Source organism: Dama dama, chromosome 22, assembly GCF_033118175.1.
Source record: "Dama dama isolate Ldn47 chromosome 22, ASM3311817v1, whole genome shotgun sequence".
Classification (NCBI taxonomy): Eukaryota; Metazoa; Chordata; class Mammalia; order Artiodactyla; family Cervidae; genus Dama; species Dama dama.
Window position 1 is genome coordinate 60,159,523 of NC_083702.1, and position 19,566 is coordinate 60,179,088.

The 19,566-nt window shown below is 38.8% G+C and overlaps 1 pseudogene; it reads right to left on the reverse strand.

Annotated features, from left to right (window-relative positions):
• Nucleotides 1–11,905: 11,905 nt before the first annotated feature.
• On the reverse strand, nucleotides 11,906–12,812 carry LOC133043183 (olfactory receptor 4C6-like; annotated as a pseudogene).
• Between the last annotated feature and the right edge of the window lie 6,754 nt (nucleotides 12,813–19,566).

Here is a 19,566-nt window from a genome sequence, read left to right on the forward strand (position 1 = left end):
ATCTATCTGCCATGAAGTGATGGGACCAGGTGTCATGATATTAGTTTTCTGAATGTTGAGGTTTAAGCCAACTTTTTCACTCTCCTCTTTCACTTTCATCAAGAGGCTCTTTAGTTCTTCACTTTCTGCCATAAGGGTGGTGTCATCTGCATATCTGAAGTTAGTGATATTTCTTCTGGCAATCTTGATTCCAGCTTGTGCTGCTTCCAGCCCAGTGTTTCTCATGATGTACTCTGCATATAAGTTAAATAAGCAGGGTGACAATATACAGCCTTGTCATACTCCTTTTCCTATTTGGAACCAGTCTGTTGTTCCATGTCCAGTTCTAACTGTTTATTCCTCACCTGCATACAGGTTTCTCAAGAGGCAGGTCAGGTGGTCTGGTAGTCCCATCTCTTTCAGAATTTTCCACAGTTTATTGTGATCCACACAGTCAAAGGCTTTGCTATAGTCAATAAGCAGAAATATATTTTTTTTTCTGGAACTCTCTTGCTTTTTCAGTGATCCAGCAGATGTTGGCAATTTGATCTCTGGTTCCTCTGTCTTTTCTAAAACCAGCTTGAACATTTGGAAGTTCACGGTTCACATATTGCTGAAGCCTGGCTTGTATAATTTTGAGCATTCTCAAAATGCTAGCATTCTCTTACTAGCGTGTGAGATGAGTGCAATGGTGCAATAGTTTGATAATCATATAATCTTACAATTACAATGAGGGTCAAATTGGAAAATGTGAAGTTGCTGGTTATGATAAAATGCCCTTACTGATTTTAGTGACTCTTCTCTCACTTAAAAAGCGAAACAGCTTACCCACAGAAAGCTTTTCCAATAGTCATCCATATATTACTCCAACTTTTGACTTCATTTCTTATAGCAAGACACAACTTTGAAGAATGATTGTCCTTTGTTGCTGTTTAGTCACTCAATCGTGTCTGACTCTTTGTGACCCCATGGACTGTAGCCTGTCAGGCTCATCTGTTCATAGGATTTCCCATACAAGAACCCTGGAGGGGGTTGTCATTTCCTTTTCCAAGGGATCTTCCCGATGCAGGGATTGAACCTTTGTCTCCTGCATTGGCAGATGGATTCTTTACTGCTAAACAACCAGGGAAATATGATTGTGTCCTTCCTTGTACATATGGGAAATTCATCAGTCAAGTGGCAAATGAGTGTGTGTGTATGCGGGTGTGTGTACATATACATACTATCTATGCTTGTTAAATAGGTAAGTAAAAAAATAATTGGGCTTTTTGAAAGGATTAAAAATGAGTTGATGTAAATAACACTGACAGCTAACAAAAATGATTGAAAATATGAATAAAACTAGCAAATATACAGATGTATATACAACAAGTCTTTTTACTTACTTTAAAACAAGTTGTTTCCAGGGTACTAGACATCCCTAAACAGCACCTGTACTCTGAACTCCATATTCAGGTATGTCATCAAACAAACAAGAACATGAAACAAACCTTATAAGATCATTGAATCAGTTAATGACTATATATTAAAGAGTAAAGACTATCAATATATGCAGAGACAATGAAATGAAATAAAGACATCAGGTCCAGATTCATAGAGCCCTAGGTTCAAATCAAAGCTCTTGTACTAAGTTATATTATGTGATAAGAAAAGTTACTTAAAATTCTCAAGAGCTCAGATTCTATTCTGTAATTGTGTATAATAACAATACCTACTGATAAGGTTCTTGGAAGAATCAGATAAGGCAATATTGATATTGATAAAACCATTAATGCAGTTAGATGCACTTGAGAAAATTGCCATCAGTGAGAACAAGCTCCCAGAGCCTTGACAGAGAGCAGAAGTGACAATCCTTTTACTCCCAATTTGTACTTCACCGTGACCCAGGCTTACAAATATCTGTACTCATCCTTTTACATATTCACAAATATAAAATAGTTTTATTGGTTACCACAATGAAGATATGGTATCATTTAAATTTGCAACACTTTTAAGTTTTTAATAATCCCTGGATACAATTTTAGTCTTCAGATCCTCATGTGTGCGTGTGTGGGTGCTAAGTTGCTTCATTTGTACCCAACTCTTTGTGGCCTTATGGACTGTAGCCTGCCAGGCTTCTCTGTCCATGGGCTTCTCCAGGCAAGAATATTGGAATGGATTTCAGTGCCCTTCTCCAGGGGATCTTCCCAACCCAGGAATCAAACCTGCATCTTTTTTGTCTCCTGGATTGGCAGGCAGGTTCTTATCCATTAGTGTCACCTAGGAAGCCCAGATCCTCAGGTGTCCACTTCTTTTTCAGGTAGTGTCATTATACAAAGAAAATCAAATAATACAAATAGTGGAGAGAAACAGCAAGGCTCTATATTAGTCTAACAAGTAATTCTTAGCCTCTATACTTCCTTAATCTGGGAAGTTTCTAAGAAATACCATTTTAGAATCAAATGTTCATTAAATATGAACAAATCAAACTGTTTTTATTTTTTTTTTTTTAGATAAAAGGAATTTCCAAAACTCTGTTAATACTTAGATAATGGAGAGGACAGTGTCCTCAGAGTTTATGATCACAAGGTTTATGATCAGAAATTATTTAAAAGGTAATTAAATGTGCTGTGTTGTCCTGGATTGACCCCTAGAACAGAAAAGTGATAGAAGTGGAGAAGTTAGTGAAACATGATTAAAATCTTGTGCTTCTTTAAGAGTAATATAATCAATGTTCATTCCACAGTCTTGACAAATATACTACTAATAATGTTAGATGATAACTATTAGGGGGATATAATTGAGGAATAGACAGAAACTCTGTATTATCTTGGCAACTTTTCTATTAATCTAAAATTATTCCAAAATAAAAAGTTAATTAAAATAATAATAATTGTTCAGTTTCCAATATAAAAAATCTAGAAGCTACAGACTTATAGTCATGTGTCACTGAAGAAACCATGAAGCTTCTGAGTCCTCTCCGATAAAATAGAGTACCGTTTTTTGAAGCTGTTGACCTGTAAGAGTCAAATAAGACAGCTACTATGAACTGCTTTGTAATATCTAATTCAACAGGAAGATGTGGAATCTTGATATAAGCTCTATTTTTTTAAATAGTGTTTACACATACAAAGTGCACTGAACACTCTATCATAAGAATAGAATAGGTTTCTAAGTCAGGTTTTTTTAAATTTTATTTTATTTTTATTTTTTTTTAAATTTTTTTTTTTCCAGTGGGTTTTGTCATACATTGATATGAATCAGCCATGGATTTACATGTATTCCCAATCCCGATCCCCCCTCCCACCTCCCTCTCCACCCGATTCCTCTGGGTCTTCCCAGTGCACCAGGCCAGAGCACTTGTCTCATGCATCCCACCTGGGCTGGTGATCTGTTTCACCATAGATAGTATACATGCTGTTCTTTTGAAATATCCCACCCTCGCATTCTCCCACAGAGTTCAAAAGTCTGTTCTGTATTTCTGTGTCTCTTTTTCTGTTTTGCATATAGGGTTATCGTTATCACCTTTCTAAATTCCATATATATGTGTTAGTATGCTGTAATGTTCTTTATCTTTCTGGCTTACTTCACTCTGTATAAGGGGCTCCAGCTTCATCCATCTCATTAGGACTGGTTCAAATGAATTCTTTTTAATGGCTGAGTAATATACCATGGTGTATATGTACCACAGCAGTTTTTAAAAAACCATGTCTTCTAAATTGCAATGAAACAGCTTCATTCATATTATCTAATTGGGAAACGTTTTAGCAAATATTTTTAGAGTAATAAAAATGACTATATTTTTTATACAAGTAACCCCAACCCTAAAAATTATTCTAAGAGTGAAATAAAGTGATGTAAGTTTTATGGAAGATGATAGTTCATTTATTAAAAAATCAGAAATATCTAAAATATTGAATAAGATGTTTATGCTACTCAGTCTACTATAAGTTAATAACAAAATATGCTATGAATAAAACACTAATTAATAACATAAGGACATACTTGGTGAAGAATTTTTACAGCATGTTAAATGAAAAATTGTGCAACTGTATTCATTAATAATGTATGAATATAGTAGAGACTTTTTATTTTCAACATGCTGAAGAAGGAATTCATAGGGCCTGGACTCCATCTCAGGCCTGTCTGTGCTGATTGTGCTTGGCCCTCTCTCCAGTGGACTCTGAACTCTGCTTCCTGCCTATGGGGACAATGGAAGGATAAGACCCCCTCCGGACAGGGGAACCTTGAAGATCATATCCAGGTTACTCATCACCTAAGAGAAAACAGACACTAATCACCCCTGCCTCTGGACACTATCTATCAGAATGTAAGCACAGGCTTATCAGTTATTAACTGGTTGGAATGTAACCGTGGGCTTATTGATTATTAACTGTTTGAACACATAACACGTGAATGATGGGGTTATTGTGATTGTATTTACCCTTCCTTTGTAAGCATCAAGGGATTAGGGTGGTGGGTTTGGACATGTACACATGGGGTATAAAAGATTTTCACAAATGCTGGTCGGGGCCCTTGGCTAAGAGGAGACTCTGCCTTGGGCCCGCTGGTGTAATAAACTGCACTCCACTATCTGCATTGTCCTTCTGAGTGAGTTTGTTTCCCAGAAAGCGTGGCTATAACAATGCATTTTGAAATAATAACAAGAAAAATTAACATTAAAAATAAATTTTAAAACCCACAATATCATATTATTTATCACCTAAATATTTGTTCAGGAAAAGATGATGTTTGAGGATAATTTTATTACTTATCCAGTGTAATTAATTTGTACTGGTGGAACCAACATGCTAACATAACATAGAATCTTGCACTGTAAGTATTTTCCTGCTGTAAAGAATCCACAGATAGGTAAATCATAGGCCTAGCCCTCCCTATCAGTTTTCCTGTTATAGCCACGTGTTCTGGGAAAAAACTCACTCAGATGGACAATGCAGATAGTGGAGTGGAGTGCAGTTTATTACACCGGAGGACTCAAGGCAGAGTCTCCTCTTAGCCAAGGACCCTGCCCAGTTTTTCTGAAGACCTTATATACCTTAAGTGTATGTGCCTAAACCCATCTCCCCAAATTCCCTGAAATCAGTCTGAACAAAGGAAAAGAAAGATACAATCAGAGTTAACCCGTGATTCATATGCCTTAAGGCTAGGTAGTTAACAGTGGACAATTATCAATAGGCTTGTGGTCATACCCCCATAAGCATAATAGAATGTATGATTCTATTCAGTTACACAGACAATTAGGGTATTCTTTTAGGCAACAGAGAGTCTAGGTACGAGCCCTGGGGCTCTTCCATCCAGGGGGCCTGGTTTTCCAGTTGGTATGTCGTTTCCATAGATACTGGGCAGATAGCTCAAAGTCCACAGTCCGGCCCAAGATGGAGTCCTGCTTTCAAGATGGAGCTTGTTCTGTCTGTTTCCTCCTTCATTCCCTTCAAACGTTTTTCTTGGAAACAGCTTGTGTTGTTCATATTTCTGAGAAAATATCTCATGGACTTCCCTTCCCTGATAGCCATATTCTTCAGACGCTGAAGATGCACAGAAGATTGCCGAGGGCCCTTCACACCAAGAACTGAGGGCTCTGAACCATCTTTTGGGCCTGGGACCCTGGAAATTTTGCCTCCTGGCTCTTACCATTACTCACTGTTTTCTTCCCATTCGTTTTGGCAGCAACATTATTCTAGCATTGTTCACTCTGAAAATAATACAGAAATTTCTGTGTCTAATTTAAAGCTGATGTAACTATTATATAATAGTTTATATAATAGCATTATAAAATAAATATAATATTCAAAATTATATGAGAAATTAATAATAAGGATGTCATTATATGCAGTGTTTTCTAATTATATTTTAATATTAAATTAATAGATTAAAAACCCATTCTAATTACCTTCCAAGTTAAATTCTTGGAACCAGCTGCATTTTTATCCAGCATTGCCATTTACTCCAACAATAATAGTTTAATTTTTCATTTACTTAAGCATATTCTTTTCCTTTACAGCCTGAAAAATGTGTTCTCTTTAATTTCAGATCTTTTTCTCTCTCCTCAATGTTGCTCTGCTGATTTCCCTGAAAGTTTCAACTTCTATACTGTTACTATTTTGGGAATTTAGAAAAATAACCTTTCAAAGTTCCTACCTGTGTCCTTCCTGATGGATGCCTGAGCCTTTTTTCCCTTCTGTTGTCTTTGTGATTTAGTTCATGTTAAGAGAGAGAAAAAGCCACAACAACAAGCACTAAGGTGGTTAGAAACCTCAGCCATTTAAATATTCTTGAACAATTCTGCAGCAGAAATTTAATGTTATTTATGACATCAAGTGTACATAGAGAAAATTAAATGAGCAAATTTAAAATCAGAAGACTCTGCTCTGTCAGTTGAGTAAGACACTATTATCCTTCATGTCCTTTCCTGGGCCATTCTTTAGTGCTTTTTGTGGGAAATTAACTGCTGTATTACATATCATGAGTCTCTAAATAAATCACCTTTCTTCTACAAATGTAGTCCACTTTTTAAAATCTGAAACACTAGGATGAGGGGTAAATGAATGATAAATATAACATATAAAGAAGTAATAATTAAATGATAACAAATTAAGAAACAATAATGATAAATTATAGCATATCAAGAAACAGTAAATAAAATGCTATCGACTAGCTCTAATAAAAATACTCAGATGTTGCATTTTATAGTTATTTGAATTTAACTCGAAGATAAAAACCTGAGGATAGCTCTAATTTCATTAGACTTGAATAGGAACACATAACCCTCCAAAAATGTTTGTATTCAAACAGCTGCTATATATTCAACACCTAAATCATTTCAAGTCCTATCTAATTAATTCCACATGTATTATTTTATTAGTTTCCAAATCCTTTGGCCTTGTGAACATATAATCTGCATTAAAAATAAACATTCTGAGGGCAAAAAGGTTTACAGACTTGTCCTAAATGTACACAATTAAGTGACAGACCACAGCTTGTCTTAAACTTGGTAGCCGGCATCACAATACCCATAATTTTACATACTACATCACAATTTAAAATCACCTGTGAACATGCAAAAATATGAATTATAAATCTCACTATGTGTCAGTCTTTTGAAAATTCTGGTAATGATAATATCCTTCTCTTTATGAAGAAAAAAACCCATTCAACAGCTGGTCAAAATGTGAAATATAAAATTTCTAAGTCTTACTTGTACATCTAAGAAAAAGAGATGTTGCAATTCTGGTAGATGTGGTGAAGAATTTTCCCTACTGATTCTCAAACACTGTCTTCACCATGGTCACAATGTAAACATAAAGAAGCAAAAGTTTCCTCCTTGACCTGTAAGTGGAATTTAAAGAGGTTTCCCTGAGAGGTCATGAAACTTAGGATTGAATTTCAGTTTCCCTCAGGGTATGCAAATTTCCCATCATTACAATTTTCCAAGACACAGTTATTTATGGTTTGACTTGCTCAAGTGTTTGTAAAAATTTTATGACCCCAATCTGTTAGGTTTTTTTTTTTTTTGCTTCTCCTGGGCTTCTATTTGTAGGTGCTTTCAATTCCCTTCATATTCAGAAAGAGAAAACTCTAAATTAGGACAGAACATAGTCCCTCTGCAGACTGCAGTGGAATGTTTGTTTATTTATTAAATGCAAAAGATGAGTTTTGGGATAAGGCACAGCATCAATCCATAAAGGCATGTACTGTGTGGGGACTAGAGCAACATCATGCTTACTAAAGAGTAACAACTTTTATGTGTGGATGTTTTTCATGCAAAAATCTATACATTAATCCAAAATCTGTTTTTCTTCTCTCAGTATTCGATCTTGATATGCCATAATTTTAAAATTAAAAGTACTATTTCCAGACCTTAAAGACATTTTTCTTTTTTCTTTTTTTTTTTTTTTTTAAGAGAAAAATTGACAGTTTGTTTACTCTGATGGAATGTAGCATTGCAATTGAAGCTGGAAGGAAAACCAGGGCTTAGCTCATGAGGTCCCTGCAGAGAGTTTATACCAATGAGTGTGCCCCTCTATACACTCTTGTATTCTACCTATTTTTAATGCTTAGTCACACTCCCCAGAAAGAAGCAATATTGAAGTGATTCATCAGAAAGGTAAATAATAATTGCCTAGACTTCATTTGCACATGGTATTAAGGGACAAGTGCTATTATATTTTCAGTGAAATTTTAGATGCTTTTCCTGACATGGAATAGCCATCTGACATGGACCTCTCTCACAAAGGGGATATTTTAAAATTATGACTCAACAGCAGGACTCCAGCAATTAATCCTGGAACCCTGGTTTCTACTTCAAAACACATGTAGCATCTTCTATTTTATTCCAAGTCCTGATTTACTTAATCCTTTATTATTTGCTTCAGCTAGAGGAAGTGAGTGGGATAAGAAATAATATTGTGATGATGGGGTGGGGCAGGTAATGTAAGACATATGTTATAGAAACAGGGTAAATTCAGAGAAACCTACAAATCAGAAAAGAGAGAGAGACACAAGGAGCAAAAAGCACAAAGAGTGCGTGAAATGAGAGGATGATGTGGAGGGGAATTAAACGACAATATGGCTCTTTCAGAATTTATCCAGGAGTCCATGCTTCCTGACAGATTAAAATTCCATCCTGATCACTAATTAATTAAATTATAGCCTTTATATTAAATCTACAAATATATAAGACTCAAGTCTGGACCATTTCTCCTGTTCTTTAGGATTCTTTATTCATGGGAATACAGCAAGAAATTTACAAACTAAAGCTTTGTGATATGTTCTTACAATTAGTAAATCTAGTTTCCTATTCTTCTTTTCTTCTGTCACAAAATTTATTTAAAGACAGGCACATATGCATGTAATTTTAGAATTGTTATATCAATTTCCATAAAAATATGCTTTGTCGTTGGGGCCAGTGTAAGAAATCTATTAGTCATTCAGGTGGAAATGCCAAGGAGGAATTTGGATTTCAGGTCTCAACCTCAAAGAATCATCACTCAAAGAAAGTCTGCCAAGAAAAATGGGATGAAACACTGCTGGTGGATTTTATAAGATGAGAAGTGAGTGATGACAGTTATGTTGAATAACACAGAGGTCACTGGTGACCCAGAAAAGATAAATTTAACTGAAGTGTGGCTGAAAGGGTTTAAACAGAACAGAAGGAGAGAAATGGTAGACAAGTGTTAGAGAATCTCTTGTGTTTTGTAAGAAAGAGGAGAGAATGAAATGAAAGAGTAACGGATGAAGGAAAAGGAGTCAAAGGAAGATTTTACTTGAAAGATGAGGGTATAACAGATTTGCTTCCTTGCTCTTGTAAAATTATCAAATAGAAAGTGAAATGTAGATAAAATAGACATAGAAGCTATTTTTAGACCAATGCCCTCACACAAACAAGAAGGAAATCAGGTCTAGTGTACAATAAAGAGGTTGATTGCTTTGCATAGGAACATAGATAATGAATGCATTTTTAAGAGTAGGTAAGAAGGTAGCAAATATCTGAATGGGTGCTGGAAATTGGTAGATAAGTTGTAAGAGTCTAAGTAAGTTCCCTTCAGATAGCTTACATTTTCAGAGTGAAGTAAGAAGTAAGCTTATTTAATGTCTCCAAACAAGTTGGATGTTTACAGAAGTTTTTTTTTTTTTTTAGTCCAATACTCTCCTTCAAATCAAAATGCTATCTTATTCCTACTTTGTAATGTCTTTGTATCATAAATAGTATTGAAATTTTCTATTTTGATACACAGATTATTTATAATCAATTATCCACAGTGAGTTTCTTTAAAAAAGCAGCAAGACCAAGATTTGTTTCAAAATAAGAACATTAAAGAACCGAACAAAAAGGGTGAGCAGTGAGCTGAAAAGTAATATGTTTAATGAATAAAGCTACTTCATGTGAAGGAATTAGGGAGACCTACAGAAGAGAGAAGAGATTTGTGGAATATAATTGCAGATAGTAACTTCAGCATGAATGATCAAAATGGCCTTACCTTTGTAACAGAAAATGTAAATTCTGGACCTACTCTGATGCTGAAGAATTACCAAAAATATTATTTACCTTTAGGGGTCACATTATGAACCTTCCAATTCTCATAATTAAAATAGTAAAAATTATCATCAGAAAGTTCCCAAAGAGATCAACATTTACAAACTGTCAGCAGCTTTTCCTTCTTCTTTGACATGAGACAAGAAAAATAATTAGGTGAATCCAGATGTTCAATTTTAAGATATTGTAGGCAACCAGTAAGCATTATGCTCTGTTATGAAGTAGCAAAAATCAAATGGACGCTCTGTGAAAGATGTGTGCATGCGTACCAAGTTGCTTCAGTCATGTCCTACTCTTTACTACCCTGTGGAGCCCAGCAGCCTCCTCTATTCATGGGATTTTCCAGGCAAGAATAGTGGAGTAGGTTGCCATGCCTTCCACTAGGGGATCTTCCCAACTCCCAGGGATCAAACTAGCAACTCTTATGTCTTCTGCATTGGCAGACCTGTTCTTTACCAGGTCTGTTCTTTAGCACTATCTGGGAAGCCTATGCGCAAAGATGTTTGATGCCAAATTGCTGAGTTATCCATAGTCACATGAAAAATTTGAATTTGAATTATTCTTCTAATCAAAATTATTCTGATGCTGATAATTCTTTCTGAACTTAAAAGTAAAAAAATAACAGATTTCTTGATAAGAAGAAATCTGTTTAATTTTCACATCTCACCTTGCATCAGAAGGAACCTGTGTAATTTTCCCATCTCACCTTGCATCACATTCCCTCCTGTCAACTGATTATCTTCAGTTCAGTTCAGTCACTGAATCGTGTCTGACTCTTTGCAACCCATGAACAGCAGAATGCCAGGCCTTCCTGTCCACCACCAACGGCTGGAGTTCACCCAAACTCATGTCCATTGAGTCAGTGATACCATCCAAATATCTCATCCTGTATCATCCCCTTCTCCTGCCCTCAATCTTTCCAGCATCAGGGTCTTTTCAAATGAGTCAGTTCTTCCCATCAGGTGGCCAAAGTTTTGGAGTTTCAACTTCAACATCAGTCCTTCAAATGTACACCCAAGATTGATTTCCTTTAGGATGGACTGGTTGGATCTCTGCAGTCCAAGGGACTCTCAGGAGTCTTCTCCAACACCACACCTCAAAAGCATCAATTCTTCAGTGTTCAGCTTTCTTTATATTCCACCTCTCACATCCATACATGACTACTAGAAAACCGTAGCCTTGACTAGATGGACCTTTGCTGACAAAGTCATGTCTCTGCTTTTAATATGCTGTCTGGAGTGGTCATAACTTTCCTTCCAAGGAATAAGTGTCTTTTAATTTCATGGCTGCAGTCACCATCTTCAGTGATTTTGGAGCCCCAAAAAATAAAGTCAGCCACTGTTTCCACCGTTTCCCCGTCTATTTCCCATGAACTGATGGGACAGATGCCATGATCTTAGTTTTCTGAATGTTGAGCTTTAAGCCAACTTTTTCACTCTCCTCTTTCACTTTCATCAAGAGGCTTTTTAGTTCCTCTTCACTTTCTGCCATAAAGGTGGTGCCATCTGCTTATCTGAGGTTACTGATATTTCTTCCGGCAATCTTGATTCCAGCTTGTGCTTCTTCCAGCCAGAGAAGAAGAACTCTGGGAAAGAGAATTTCAGTAGTGAGCAGTGTAAGAAAAGCAAAAGCCATAAACTAGAAAAGGCTTGAATTATTCAAAAGGCAGGAGAAAAATGTAGAGCGAGAAAGAGAAAGTGGGCAAAGCCTTGTTAGAAAAGGAATGGAGCACCGCATGCACTGGAGAGGTGGGGAGTAACAGGATTATAGAATCTTAGCCTGATTTGCATGATTAAATGACACCAGTAACTACTGTATCCTCAATAGATCAGAATGAATGGGAAGGTAAAAGCACATTGTCCTTGTAAGAAAGAACGGCTCTTAGCATGTAAGCTAATGACCACACAAGGCCCCTTGTTTCATCCACAGTTTCCTCATGGCGTTTTTCACCTCCATGTTCCTCAAGGTGTAGATCAGGGGATTTAACATGGGTGCAACCATGGTAAAGGATACAGCCATCGCCTTGTCTATGGGGTAGGTGACCACAGGCCTCATGTATGAGAAAATACAAGGCACAAAGAACATGAAGACCACCCTGAGGTGGGAGCCACAGGTGGAGAGGGCTTTACGCCTCCCTTCAGAGCTGCAGGACATCAGGAGGTGATGAGGAGGAAGAAGATGGTGACACACATCACCCCGCTGTTGAGGATGACTAAGAGGCCCAGGGTGCGGGTGTCCATTGAGGCCAGTTTCAGCAACGGAAACAAATCACACATAAAATGATCAATGATATTAGGATCACAGAAGGGAATTTGATACATGAAGAGAAGCTTAACTGTTCATGGGTAAATGCCCCCACCCATGACCTTCCCAGTGGTAGGCAGCATGCATGAGGCCTCATGATGGTCATGTAGTGCAGGGGCTTACATATGGCCATGTAGCAGTCATGGGCCATCACAGTAAGGAGGATGATGCCCACTCCATCGAAGAAGTGGTCAATGAAGAGCTGGGTCATGCAGGCTTTGAGGGAGATGGCAGTGCTCTCAGAGAGGGAGTCCACAATCATCTTGGGGGCAATGACGGAAGAGTAGGTGATATCCATGAAGGAGAAGGACGTAAGGAAAAAATACATGGGTGATCTCAGACTCTGACTTGTGACCACAGTTACCACAATGAGGAGGTTTCCCAAAATGGTGGACACATAGATGATTAGAAACATGGCAGAGAGTATTTTCCATAGCTCTGGATTCTTTGCAATGCCCAAAAGAATGAATTCCATCACATTGTTGGGATTCCCCATTTACTGTGGGCTTATCCCCATTTACTATCAGCTTATCTCTCTGAGCTGGAAAATTTACAAAAGAATATTATTCTAAATTAGTACTTATTATGAATTCGGGGTTTTTATTTTTTGGACTCTCTCTCACATCCTCTTGACTTGCCTTTTCCTTCAGCCATCACTACAGCAACTTGCTGCAAACAATCATATCTTGATAACACCTTGATCATTCCGCATACAACACCTCTCACCAGAATATCTCTTGCTTTTCTGACACTTGCTGCTTGAGACACTTAGAAAACCCTGCTTCATCACCCTGGGACATCAACCATGTGGCAATATGGAGAATTAACATACCTTTAGGAAATCCTAGATCACCAGTGGATAGGAACCAGTGGATAAATGGTAACCAGCCTAGCACAATCTAAGATTCAGATTTGCTCCTCCTCTGTTTCACTGTCTGTTTCACCCCATTAACTGCCTTCATTTTCTTTTCCAAAATGAACTACCTACACATAAATCCTCTCAGCTGCTGCCTTTTAGGAACCTTAAGCTAGGAAGCTGACCTTAATGTATCACTGGACATACCTAGTAACCTCAGAACATTTTATTTCAGCTCATTTGCTTCATATTCTTACTTATTACTGGAATGTTCTAGCTGAAGAGCCTGCAAAGCAGGTAGGTCATATCCCAAGTCACATTCCACTTATTAAGAACTATACTCTTTTCATCTGCATTTCTTCCTATCAAATTGGATTATTATTGCATACTGTGACTATTCAATAAATCTCTCTTGTGTATCAGGCACTAGACTATCCCATGAAACATTTTCTTCATTCTAGAGATAATATACTGAGGCAAAAATGAGTGAAAAAGTGACAGCAAGTTCCCAAAGATAATAAACATTGAAGCCAAGTTCAAGTCCAGGTTTTCCTGCATCAAAATCAATACCAACAACAACAACCTATATTGCTACTTTTACTATAATGCTGAGTGCTCAATATGAAAGATATAATGAAAAGTCAATAATTTCTATATTATGACAATACAGAGAGGCAAATTTATGCTTCCTGTGCTTATCTTATTCAATCATTCTACAATAAAATTCAATGATTAATTCAATGATGAGACTACAATGAAGAGCATGTTTTTATTATAAATATAATCCTGGAACCATGATTATAACCTTTAACTAACCTCCAAAGATTCTAATTATTTTCCAAAAATGCTGATTAAAGAAAACAAGAGCTTAATCTCTTTCTTTGTTTCAGGAAGACCCAGCTTCAACTTGGCCAGCCTCATCCCAGCAGACAAGCCTAAGTCAACATAAATCCTTTCTTCCATTTTTTTTTTTTTTTCCTGTGAAGGGATGCACCCAGATAAAGCCAAAAATTCTAAAGAATAATAAAAATATTAACGAAGCAACTAATCTATTTTGCACTCACTATGTGACAGCAAGGTGTTTTGTCTGCTATTTGCATTATTACATTTATTTTCATATCAGTTGGGACAGGGTACTGTCACAGATCTCATCTTGAGGATGAGGAAACAGAGGTTTAGACACACTGAGCATCTCAGTTAAAAACAGCAGAAAGTACAAATCCATGTCATCTCATTTTAAAACACAAATTCTTAGTCTTTGCCTTATACCACTAAATAAGTGAATAGTGGCCTCCATTGACTAAATGCAATTGTTTTCACAATTGGATGATTAGATGGTAAGATAAGTGCTTCATTAGCCAAAGTCTCTTTGTGAGGGATACTTAAGCAGAGGCTGTCTTGGTGGACCTCTGTTAGAGATGATGGTTTTAAATGGGGATGCAAACTACACAGTCTCTGAGACTCCTGTAAACACCTAAGACCCACTCTTAGGATTGCCCCTCTTACTAAACAAAATTATGCAACTTTCAGGACACACTTTGCAAATATACAATGTAGATTAGCTTCAATCACTCTCATCTCCAGTCTAAGAACTTCAAAAAATTTTAATAGCACAAAGGAAGTAGAAAGGACATATTCTTGGAAATCAGGAAAACTGGGTTTTATTCCAGGTTGTCCCTCTCACTCCTAGGTTATGTTGTTACATTGTTTACTATTCTGGGCCTCAGTTTTTCTCATCTAGAGAATTAGGTAACTATGGCAAGTTATTAGAAAACTGGAGTTCAAAGGAGCCAGCATAGAGACTCTATTTCCTTCAAACACAGCAGCTCAGCTCTTATCTACATTAAATGTTTACACTTCTAAATAATATTTCCTCTGCCCTATCTTATGGCTTCAAATATTTTAAAACAAAATACACTATACTAAGATAGCAATGCCCTTCTATTTTAATATATATTGACTACTAGTTCACATCTCAGCTTCCTATTTTGAAATTCAAGACCCCTAACCAAAGTAGTTAACCTCATCTTTTTCTACAGTTCCCTCTCACTGCCATAAATCCCATAGCTAACTGTAAGAACACATTTGATTGTGTTTTGTGCAGTGGGAAAATCCATGGGGTCAAGAATGAACAACCTAATTCTCCACTGCAGTCAGGTCACTTACTGGCTACGCAACCTATAAATTCTGTAAAAATAAAACAATGCAACAGCAGTTCAAGTCATTAAGTGTTAAGGAGTTATTATTTGAGAGTACTGTGCTAAAATCTTTATGGTTTTCACTTTTAGTTCCCACAAAACCATATGAAGTAGGACCTAACATTATCCTGATTTCCTAATGCAGTGAACAAGGTTTCAGTTCAGTTGTTCAGTCCTGTCTGACTCTTTGTGACCCCATGGATTACAGCATCCCAGGCCTCCCTTTCCATCACCAACTCCTGGAGTTTACTCAAACTCATGTCCACTGAGTTAGCGATGCCATCCAACCATCTCGTCCTCTGTCATCCCCTTCTCCTTCTGCCCTCAATCTTTCCCAGCATCAGGGTCTTTTCAAATGAGTCAGTTCTTCCCATCAACTGGCCAAAGTATTGGAGTTTCAGCTTCAACATCAGTCCTTCCAATGAATATTAAGGACTGATTTCCTTTAGGATGAACTCATTGGATCTCCTTGCTGTTCAAAAGCATCAATTTTTCGGCCCTCAGCTTTCTTCACAGTCCAACTCTCACATCAATACATGACCACGGGAAAAACCATACCCTTGACCAGATGACCTTTGTTGGCAAAGAAATGTCTCTGCTTTTTAATATGCTATCTAGGTTGGTCATAAATTTCCTTCCAAGAAGTAAGCGTCTTCTAATTTCATGGCTGCAGTCACCATCTGCAGTGATTTTTGAGCCCCCAAAAATAAAGTATGACACTGTTCATACTGTTTCCCCATCTATTTTTCATGAAGTGATGGGACCAGATGCCATGATCTTAGTTTTCTGAATGTTGAGCTTTAAGCCAACTTTTTCACTCTCCTCTTTCACTTTCATCAAGAGGCTTTTTAGTTCCTCTTCACTTTCTTCCATAAGGGTGGTGTCATCTGCATATCTGAGGTTATTGATGTTTCTCCTGGCAATCTTGATTCCAGCTTGTGCTTCTTCCAGCCCAGTGTTTCTCATGATGTACTCTGCATATAAGTTAAATAAGCAGGGTGACAATATACAGCCTTGATGTACTCCTTTTCCTATTTGGAACCAGTCTGTTGTTCCATGTCCAGTTCTAACTGTTGCTTCCTGACCTGCACATAGGTTTCTCAAGAGGCGGGTCAGGTGGTCTGGTATTCCCATCTCTTTCAGAATTTTCCACAGTTTATTGTGATCCACACAGTCAAAGGCTTTGGCCTAGTCAATAAAGCAGAAATAGATGTTTTTCTGGGACTCTCCTGCTTTTTCAATGATCCAGCAGATGTTGGCAGTTTGATCTCTGGTTCCTCTGCCTTTTCTAAAACCAGCTTGAACATCTGGAAGTTCACGGTTCATGTATTGCTGAAGCCTGGCTTGGAGAATTTTGAGCATTACTGTACTAGCGTGTGAGATGAGTGCAGTTGTGCAGTAGTTTGAGCATTCTTTGCCATTGCCTTTCTTTGGAATTGGAATGAAAACTGACCTTTTCCAGTCCTGTGGCCACTGCTGAGTTTTCCAAATTTGCTGACCTATTGAGTACAGCACTTTCACAGCATCATCTTTTAGGATTTGAAATAGCTTAACTGGAATTCCATCACCTCCACTAGCTTTGATCGTAGTGATGCTTTCTAAGGCCCACTTGACCTCACATTCCAGGATGTCTGGCTCTAGGTGACTGATCACACCATCGTGATTATCTGGGTCATGAAGATCTTTTTTGTACAGTTCTTCTGTGTATTCTTGCCACCTCTTCTTAATAGCTTCTGCTTCTGTTAGAGCCATAGCATTTCTGTCCTTTATTGAACCCAATCTTTGCATGGAATGTTCCCTTGGTATCTCTAATTTTCTTGAAGAGATCTCTAGTCTTTCTCATTCTGTTGTTTTTCTCTATTTCTTTGCATTGATCAGAGTAAGGCTTTCTTATCTGTCCTTGCTATTCTTTGGAACTCTGCATTCAAATGGTGCAGGCTGTGACGGACCATGCAGAAGCATAGCCATGAGGAGCTACCTCTTGCCCAAGGTCAGAGGCAGTGGCTGAGGGGAGCCACCCCATGTCCGAGGCCAGGGGCTGTGGCCAAAAGGAGCAATCCCAGGTCCAAAGAGCAGCAGCTGCACTGGTGCAGGAGGACCGAGAGGAGCTACTCCACATTCAAGGTCAGGAGGGGCGGCCTGAGGAGATACCCATTGTCCGAGGTAAGGAAGAGTGGCTGCGCTTTGCTGGAGCAGCTGTAAAGAGATACCCCACGTCCAAGAGAAACTCAAGTAAGATGGTAGGTGTTGTGAGAGGGCATCAAAGGGCAGACACTGAAATCATAATCACAGAAAACTAGCCAATCTGATCACATGGACCATAACCTTGTCTAACTCAATGAACTAAGCCATGCCATGTGGAGCTACCCAAGACGGACGGATCATGTTGGACAGGTCTGACAGAATGTGGTCCACTGGAGAAGGGAATGGCAAACTGGCTTGACGTCTTTAGGCAACTCCATAGACTCCCCGAGAACACCGTCCTAACTATAGAGGAACACCACGTTCAGCACAGCAACTAGAAAACAACTCCGTGTACCTCAAATCATCTCGAGACGAGAGCTGATTCCCTGGCTTTGACTCAAGAGGAAGGCCAGCTTTAAACAACACCTAAAGAGGAGGCTTCTCTCAGCTATAGGTACTTGAAAGGGACGCTGAAGTTGCTGCCTCAAGTGGAATGGACACCGAGATGCCCTGACTCGAAATAAGGCCGGATTTCCCTGCAGTGACTTGAATGCAGGCTTGTCTTTCATCTCACAAGATGAAGGGATGTCTGAATCCCCTGTGGAGACACTAGAGAATACCCTAGTTCCCCGCCTCATCTCAACAGGAGGCCTCACATCCCCTTGACAACACGAGAGGCTCGCGTAATTCAATGCTTCAAAAAGAGACGAAGCCTGACTTCTCTTGAAAACTGACAGGAGTCACAGTATCGCTCTGGCAACTGCAAAGGGAAAGTTGGTCTCCCACCTCACTTGGAGAGGCGTCCCTATTGTCCTGCCAAGCCTCGAGGAGAATCCCAATGTGTCCCTCGCAACTACACAGGAGTCCTGACGTCGCTGAACAAACACGAGTTTTGAAAGGCCATCCCCTCAGTAACGTGAGAACATGACCCAGGTTCCCGCTGCAACTCCAGAAAAACAATGAGACTTCCCCTCTCAGCGAGATGAGGCCCGATTCCCCTGCAATGCATGCAGAGTAAGTCCGTGTTCCCCATCAAACACGAAAGGAGCCTTGACTTCCTTGATGGAACACCAGAGAGTCCCCAAGAACACTCTCACAAATCTAGAGGGATCCAGAGGACCTGCAGCAACATGAAAGGGCTCCATGTACTACAAATCAACTCGAGATGAGGCCCGATTCCCCTGCAATGCATGCAGAGCAAGTCCGTGTTCCCCATCAAACACGAAAGGAGCCTTGACTTCCTTGATGAAACTCCAGAGAGTCACTAGGAACACTGTCACAAGCCTAGAGGGACTCTGAGGTCCCCTCAGCAACATGAAAGCACACCGTGTACTTGAAATCAACTCGAGATGAGGCCCGATTGATATGCATTGTCTACAGAGCCATCACGCATTCCCCATCAAACACGACAAGTGGCTTGACTTCCTTTAGGCAACTCCAGAGATTCCAGGAGAATACCGTCTCAAGTCTAGAGGAACACCAAGTTCAGCACAGAACTCGAGAAAAGCTCCCTGTGTCTCAAATCATCTTGAGATGAGAGCTGATTCCCTGGCTTCGAATCAAGAGGAATGCCAACTTTCCACAAGCCCCTCAAGAGGAGGCTTCTCTTAGCTATAGGTATGTGAGAGGGACCCTGAGTGTGCTGTGTGAAGTGGAATGGTCACCGAGATGTCGTGACTCGAAATGAGGCTGGATCTCCCTGCAGTGACATGAATGCAGGTTTGTCTTTCATCTCAAAAGATGAAGGGATGTCTGAATCCCCTGTGGAGACACTAGAGAAAGCCCTAGTTCCCCGGGTCATTTTGACAGGAGGCCTCACAACCTTTTGAAACCTCGAGAGGCATGTGGAGTTAAATGCTTCAAAAGGAGAGGATGGCTGCCTCCTCTTGAAAATCGATAAGAATCCAAAATTCTTTGGCAACTGGAAAGGAACCTGGGTCTCCCCCTCATCTCAAGGGACGTCCATATTGTCCTGCCAAGCCTCGAGGAGAATCCAGATGTGTCCTTCGCAA